Source organism: Erythrolamprus reginae, chromosome 1, assembly GCF_031021105.1.
Source record: "Erythrolamprus reginae isolate rEryReg1 chromosome 1, rEryReg1.hap1, whole genome shotgun sequence".
NCBI lineage: Eukaryota > Metazoa > Chordata > Lepidosauria > Squamata > Dipsadidae > Erythrolamprus > Erythrolamprus reginae.
The window spans coordinates 6,741,172-6,749,416 of NC_091950.1; the positions used below are offsets into that span (position 1 = coordinate 6,741,172).

General features: G+C 46.0%; 1 pseudogene; it reads left to right on the plus strand.

Moving 5' to 3' along the window:
- The first annotated feature begins 2,548 nt into the window (after positions 1 to 2,548).
- On the plus strand, positions 2,549 to 8,245 carry LOC139165151 (vomeronasal type-2 receptor 26-like; annotated as a pseudogene).

An 8,245-nucleotide genomic window follows, 5' to 3' on the forward strand; every position in this document is an offset into this window, starting at 1 on the left:
AAGATTATATTTTCTTAAAAAAAATAAGGTTCAGTTTTGGGACCTTTACTTTTTAATGTATTCATTAATTATCTAGATGTAGAAGTAAATAGTGAGGTGGCAAAGTTTGCTGAAGACACTAAATTGTCGGGACCTCCAAAAAGATCTCTTGAAATTGAGTGAGTAGACAACAGAGTGGCAAATACATTTTAACCTAAAAAAGTGCAAAGTTATGCATATCGGGACAACGAATCCCAATTATATCTACCAACTGATGGGGACCAAGCTTTCTGAGACAACCCAAAAAAGGGATCTTGGGGTTTTGGTGGACAGCTCAATGAAGATGTCAACCCAGTGTGCAGTAAAACAAGCAAATTCCATGTTTGGCATGATTAGGAAGGGAATCGAAAATAGGTTGGCAAGTGTTGTATTGCCTCTGTATAAATCGATGGTGAGACCACATTTGGAGTATAGTGTACAATTCTGATCACCGCACTTCAAGAAGGATATAATGGAACTGGAAAAGGTGTAAAAAAGGGCAACAAGAATGATCACGGAAATGGAGCACCTCCCTGATGAAACCAGGCTGCAATGCCTTGGTCTCTTCAGCCTTGAAAGATGACATTTAAGGGGTGACTTGATCAAAGTGTATAAAACCATGCATGGAATAGAAAAGGTGGATAGAGAAATATTCTTTTCTCTATCACATAATACTAGGACAAGGGGGCACTCCCTAAAGCTCATAGGTAAGAAAGTGAGGACAAATAAAGGGAAATATTTCTTCACCCAGAGGGGTTATTGGTTTATGGAATTCACTTACAGAAGTCATGACAGCTGTCAGCTTGGATAGCTTCAAGGCATTATTAGACAGATTCATGGATACCAAGTGTATTGGTGGATATTGAAATGGATGTTCAAGTGCCACCTCTATGTTGGTTGAGACAGGCAGGATTCCTTTGGGTACCATTTGTTGGTAGTCAAGGAAAAGGGAGGGTTTTGCCTTCTCTTTCTGCTCAAGATCCCCATGTACAATTGGTGGGCCACTCTGTGACACAGAATGCTGGACTTGATGGGCTTTGGCATGATTCAGCATGGCTCTTCTTATGTTCTTATGTTCAGAAGAGAAGAGAAGAGAAAGAATACTTTATTAGTCTGTGATTGGACACACAAGGAATTTGTCTTTAGTACATATACTCTCAGTGTACCCAAAAGAAAAGATACCATTCTCAAGAATTATGAGGAACTTTGTTTAATGACTGTCATAGGGGTCAAATAAGAAATCAGGAAACAATATTAATAAAAATCTTAAGGATAAAAGCAACAAATTTTGGTCATATAGTCATAAGTGGGAGGAGATGGGTGATATAAATGATGAGAAAAAAACTAGTAGTAATAGTAGTGCAGGCTTAGTAAATAGTTTGACAGTGTTGAGGGAATAAATGTTTAGCAGAGTGATGGCATTTGGGGAAAAATGTTTTGTGCCTAGTTGTTTTGGTATGCGGTGCTCTATAGCAGGGGTCCCCAAACTTTTTACACAGGGGGCCAGTTCACTGTCCCTCAGACTGTTGGAGGGCTGGACTATAAAAAAACCTATGAACAAATCCCTATGCACACTGCACATATCTTATTTAAAGTAAAAAACAAAATGGGAACAAATACAATATTTAAAATAAAGAAGAAGTAATTAAGTAATAAAGTAATTTATACTTCTTTATTAACAAGTAAATTTAAACTTAAATCAACAAACTCCCTCCATTTCTCCTTCCTTCCTTCCTTCCTTCCTTCCCTCCCTCCTTCCTCTCCACTTCTCTCTTCCTTCTCTCTTTTCTTCCTTCTCTCTCATTTGTTTCATTTTCCTCTCCCTCTTTTCCTCTCCATCATTTTCTCATTTTTCTCTTTCTCTTTTGCTCTCTCTCTCTCTCTCACTCTTTCCATCTATCCCCCTTTCTCTCTTCCTCTCTATCTCTCCCTCTTTCTCTCTCTCTTTCTTTCTCTCTCTCTCTCTCTTTCTCTCTCTCTCTTCTCTTTCTCTCTCTCTTTCTTTCTCTCTCTCTCTCTTTCTCTCACTCCCTCTCTTTCTCTCTCCCTCTCTCTCTCCCACTTTCTCTCTCTCCCTCTCTCTCTATCTCCCTTTTTCTTTCTCTCCCTTTCTATCTCTCCCTCTCCCTTTCTCTCTCCCTCTCTCCCTCTCGTTCTCTCTCTCTCTTGCTTTCTTTCTCTCACACACTATTTCTATCTCTCTCTCTTTCTCTCTCTCTCCCCCTCTCTCTCTTGCTTTCTTTCTCTCTCTCTCACTCTATTTCTATCTCTCCCTCTCTCTTTCCCTCCATCTCTATCTCTCCCTCTTTCTCTCTCTCTTGCTTTCTTTCTCACTTTCTCTCTCTCTTGCTTTCTTTCTCTCTTCCCTCCTTTTTCTCTCTCTCTTTTGTACACCTTGCCAGCAACAGAGAAAGAGAGAGAGAGAGCGGAGAGCACCGGACTTTGCCATTGCCTCCGCCCCTGTCTGGCTCTCCAGTTAAGAGGCAACAGTCCACCCCTTCGCTCTCCACGGTGCCCAGCACCCAGCTCCATGCCGCCTCTGCCTCCGGGTAGTGCGTCCGACCTCTTCCTACAGGAACAGGTGGTGAGGTGGAAGTGGTTGGACTTATCTACACGCGCGCCTGCTGACTGGGAAGAGGGGAAAGAAAAATATCAGAAAGGGGCCAATTTCAGGCCCGCTTTCCTCCCTGCCCCTTGCCTCTGCACCGCCTCTTCGCTCACCAGCAGACTGCGGTGAGTGGACAGGAGATACGGGAGCTTATTATATCTATTGATAAAATCTCATGCGCTGCCGCGGGCCGGATAAATTGCTTCAGCGGGCCACATGCAGCCCACGGGCCGTAGTTTGGGGACCACTGCTCTATAGCGATGTTTTGAGGGTAGGAGTTGAAACAGTTCATGTCCAGGATGCAAGGGGTCAGTAAATATTTTCACAGCGCTCTTTTTGACTCATGCAGTATGCAGGTCCTCAATGGAAGGCAGATTGGCAGCAGTTGTTTTTTCTGCATTTCTGATTATCCTCTGAAGTCTGTGTCGGTCCTGTTGGGTTGGAGAAGAGGTGTAGCTCCTTGGGCAGTATGAGCTTCCTGAGTTGGCAATGTTTCTTTTCTTTTATGTACACTGAGTGAATATGCACCAAAGACAAATTCCTTGTGTGTCCAATCACTCTTGGCTAATAAAGAATTCTATTCCATTCCGTTCTGTTCTGTTCTGTTCTGTTTTGTTCTATTCTACTCTACTCTACTCTATTCATTCCATTCCATTCCATTATGCCATGCCATGCCATGCCATGCCATCCTGTCGTATCATATTCTATTCTATTTCTGCCATTCAGCTAATTACTCGAGTTTATGAAGATCTTTTTTTCCTTCAGATTCTTGCCAATTTGAGAAATGTCCACTTCAACAACAGCGCTGGAGATGAAATCTCCTTCTCAGAAAATGGACTGAGAACTGCTCGTTATGATATAGTCAACTGGATTGTCCACCCCAATGAATTTCTTGTCTCTGTGAAAGTTGGGCAGTGGGATCTCAGGGCTGCCGCAGGACAGGATTTCACCATTAACTCTGACGGGATTATCTGGGCCTCAAAGGTGAGCTGGAAAGAAATGTAAATTCAGGAATAGCATCACTCTCTCCTGAGGATGCTGAACATCTTTCTAAGGCAGAGGTCCTCAAACATGGCAACTTTAAGACTTCTGGACTTCAAACACCCAGAATTCTCAGAATTCTCCAGCCAGCATAGCTAGAACACCTGTTCTAAGGTGAAAACAGTTACATTTGTGCTGAAAAGACTTTTGGAATTGGGTGAATTACTTGCATTTGAGATTAACAAATTTGAGGACTAATTTGTGAAACCTTTAACAATGAGTGGGAATGAGAAGAACCTCTGCTTGAAACCAGGATGCTATTAGATCAGGCAGAGATTTCCACGGACCATACCTGTTCAGTTCGATCTTCATCATTCTTTATTTTAGCAAAGTTGTAACTCAATGTAGCAAAACTTCCTTTGCACTCTGAGGTTCAGGATTCAAACTTTAGCATCCATTGGTGGGTCACTAGTGCCACTTGCCTGAATCTCCCAGGAGCTTTTCATGGTTCCTGTTTGACCTTTGTGAACTATTTGTAATGATAACATTCTCAACAGGAAAAGAGGAATATGGAAATGAATAAATGCAGGATCTTCATTGCACAGGCCACCTCTAACACTTCTCTTTTCTCATTTAGAAGGCGCCCTTTGCCAGATGTGGCAAGAAGAGGTGCCATGCAGGAGAGAGGAGACGAGTTCCAGAGGGCCAGCCCATTTGCTGCTACGAATGTGCCCCATGTCCAGAAGGAACCATCTCAAATCAGACAGGTAGAGCACTTTTCATATGCAGATCTTCCAGGATCTAGGACAGGGGTTGGCAAAGAACCATATGGACCTATTTTGCAGAAACTCAGAGTCACAAAACATGGATGGACATTTAATTTTTATTTATTTTTATTTATTGTTAGAGTTGAAAGGGACCACGAAGGCCATCAAGTTTAACCCCCTGCCCAAGCAGGATCCCTATAGCACAACAGTCAAGTGGCAGTCCAATCTCCTCTTGAAAGTGTCCAAAGTTGGGGAGTTCACAACCTCAGCTGGCAGGCCATTCCACTGGTTGATCGCTCTCACTGTCAGGAAATTCTTCCTTATCTCCAGGTTGAATCTTTCCTTGGTCAGCTTCCAACCGTTGTTCCTCATCCGGCCCTCTGGTGCCCTGGAAAATAGTGTGTCCCCCTCCTCTCCGTGGCAACCCCTCAAGTACCTGTATACAGCTATCATGTTCCCCCCTAGCCCTTCTTTTTACTAGACTATCCATGCCCAGTTCCAGCAACCTTTCTTCGTATGACCTGGTCTCTAGTCCCCTTATCATTGTAGTTGCTCTTTTCTGCACCCTCTCTAGAGTCTCTATATCTTTTTTGAAGTGTGGTGACCAGAACTGGATGCAATACTCCAGGTGCAGTCTGACTAGGGCCTTATAGAGTGGTATTATTACCTCTCTGGTCTTGGAGTGTATCCCCCTGTTCATGCAGTTTAGGATTGTGTTACCCTTTTTAGCCCATGTTTAGCTGGTTATCCACCAAGACTCCAAGATCCCTTTCACAGTCACTTATGGTGAGTCTGGTTTCGCCTAATTTGTATGCATTTGTTTAGGGTTTTTTTTGCCTAGGTGCAGGATTTTACTCTTCTCTACATTGAACTTCATTTTGTTCATTTCGGCCCACTGTACAAGTCTGTCTAGATCTTTCTGTATCCTGTGTCTATCCTCTGGGGTGTTGGCCACTCCTGTCAGCTTGGTGTCGTCTGTGAATTTAATTAATTCCCCCTCTATTCCCTCATCTAGGTCGTTGATAAATATGTTACAGAGTACTGGGCCTAGGACTGAACCTGTGGTACCCCTGTCCCATTCCGTCCTGTCCCCTTCTAGCACTTCGGCTGAGCGGGGAGGCTGTTACCACTAGGAAGCGTGAATACTGCCTTACGCACAAATGCGGCATGAAGGCAGCTACATTGCCTTGCCATTCCCCCCCCCCCGCTGCCTCACATGAGAGGAGAAGGATTGGGAGGAGGGTTACGAGAGCTAAGACATTTTGGGCTGGAGCTTATGCCCACCCTGCTCGACTAGAGCTGCTGGGTGGGGGAGGACAGGATGTGACACGGCAAGGTAATGGCCAGATCCTTAGATCAGGAGAGAAGTCACATCCTTAAGCAAGCAGCAGCCCACTGTCTCCCCTCCACAGGCAACTTTGTTGCACTTGGTACTCACTTTAGGGTCTTCCCAATGGATGTGCAGACTCTTGGCTCTGCCCACAGCCAGCCATTGAGTCACAAAAGGAACAGGAGAGTCACCCAAAGGGAAGCCTTTCCCAGGGATGATAACATTCTTCATCCAGTATCTGGGAATCAACCATGACCACATCTCCAATCACTCCATTGCCCTTACCTTTTCAGGCCAGGTGAGGGAGGAGAGGGTGAGGCCAGCCAATGATGTGGCAGGGAGCAACAGCAGGAGGCCCAAAGAGCAGCATGTGGCTCTAGAGCTACGGGTTGGTGAGCTCCTGGTCTAGGAAACTCCAAGGAAATCATTGAATAAATAATTAGTTTTGTCATTTTTGCTGGAAATAAACAATATCATGTTATTTATGCTTTATAAACTGTCAGTTTATGGACCTGCGCTATCCTGCCCCAACAAATCATTTCTCTGCACCTCAATAATTTTAGTGAATTGGCAGTGGATAAAAGTCAATGGAATTTGTATATACAGTGATCCCTCGATTAGCACGGTCTCGATTAGCGCGAAACGCTGCAACGCGGTTTTTCAAAAAATATTAATTAAAAAATAAGTCCGCGCTAGTTCTCTCTCTCTTTCTCTCCCTGTTGCCGGCGTGGTATATGAGAGAGAAAGAGAGAGGCAGAGGTCGGGCGCATTACCGGGAGGTGGAGGCGGCGTGGGGACGCTGGGTGCCGGGGACACCGAGGAGGGGGTGGACGTGGCCTCTCAGCTGCAGAGCCGAACAAGGGCGGAGGCAACGGCGGAGTCCGGCGCTGGGGCCATGCGGGGCCGCTCATCCAGGGGGGCGTGGACTGGCAAGTCGCCCTCCTTTCTCTGTCTTTCTCTCTCTTATACCACACCGGTAACAGGGAGAGAAAGAGAAAGAGTGGAGGGCACCTTGCCGGTCCACGCCCCCCTAGATGAGCGGCTCCGCATGGCCCCAGCGCCGCCCAGGCAAAGGGGAAACCCCAAGATCGCTTGCCGCTTGCCGCTTGCCGTATTGCAGCGAAGGAGGCGAAGCAAGGCTCCTTTGCCTGGGCGGCGGGAAGACCAAGGGAAGGTTCCTTCAGCCGCCCAACACCTGATCCGCTCTGCAGCGCGGCAGCAGCGAGGAGCCGAAGATGGGGTTTCCCCTTTGCATGGGCAACGGGGAAACCCCATCTTCGGCTCCTCGCTGCTTCCGCGCTGCGGAGCAGATCAGCTGTTGGGCGGCCGAAGGAACCTTCCCTTGGTCTTCCCCGCTGCCCACACGCAAACTCCACCATCTGCGCATGTGTGGCCATGAAAAAAATGGCACGCATGCGCAGATGGTGTTTTTTACTTCTGCACCACTATAACGCGGAAATCGATTAGCGCGGGAGGTCTTGGAACGTAACCCCCGCGCTAATCGAGGGATCACTGTATCTTGTATTTAATTTGTGGGTTGGGCAGAGCAAAAAGGGGACAGTCATGTCAATCCTTGGAAAGGGATAATGATCATGACAGATGACGATGAAATCCTTACATAAAAATCTTAATTTCAGATGCAGCCTAGTGTGACCCCTGCCCAGTAGACAAGTATCCCAACAAGGAGAAGGACCAATGCATTGCCAAGAAGATCCACTTCCTCAGCTATCAAGAGACCCTGGGTTACACTTTGGCTTCTCTAGCTCTTTTCCTTTCTCTGATCACATCTGCAGTACTGCTGGTTTTCCGTAAACATCATGAAACCCCAATAGTCAAGGCCAACAACCGCGATCTCACCTATATCCTCCTGGTCTCCCTCCTGCTCTGCTTCCTTTGCTCCTTCCTCTTCATTGGTCAACCCAGGAAGCTCACTTGTCTCTTCCGACAAACTGCCTTTGCCATTTTCTTTTCTCTTGCGGTTTCCTCTGTGCTGGCAAAAACAGTCATGGTGGTTCTCGCCTTCATGGCTACCAAACCAGGAAACAGGGCAAGGAAATTCTTAGGAAACCACTGACCAATTCCATTATCTTAGCCTGTCCCATGGTCCAAGCAGTTCTTTGTGCCATCTGGCTGATAACCTCTGCCCCATTTCCCAACTTGGACTTCCACTCCTTGGAAGGAGAGACCATCTTGGAATGTCAGGAAGGCTCAGTTTCAATGTTTTACACAGTCCTAGCCTACCTGGGTTTTCTGGCCTTTGTGAGTTTTATTATAGCGTTTCTGGCTAGGAAATTGCCTGATAGCTTTAACGAAGCCAAATTCATTACATTTAGCATGCTGGTCTTTTGCAGTGTTTGGATCACTTTCCTCCCCACCTACCTGAGCACTAAAGGGAAGTCCATGGTGGCCGTAGAGATCTTTTCCATCTTGGCCTCTGGGGCTGGTCTCTTGGTTTGCATATTTCCCCCCAAATGCTACATTATCCTACTGAGGCCCCAATTGAATTGCCGAGATAATATAATGGGGCACAAAAAACTCTGA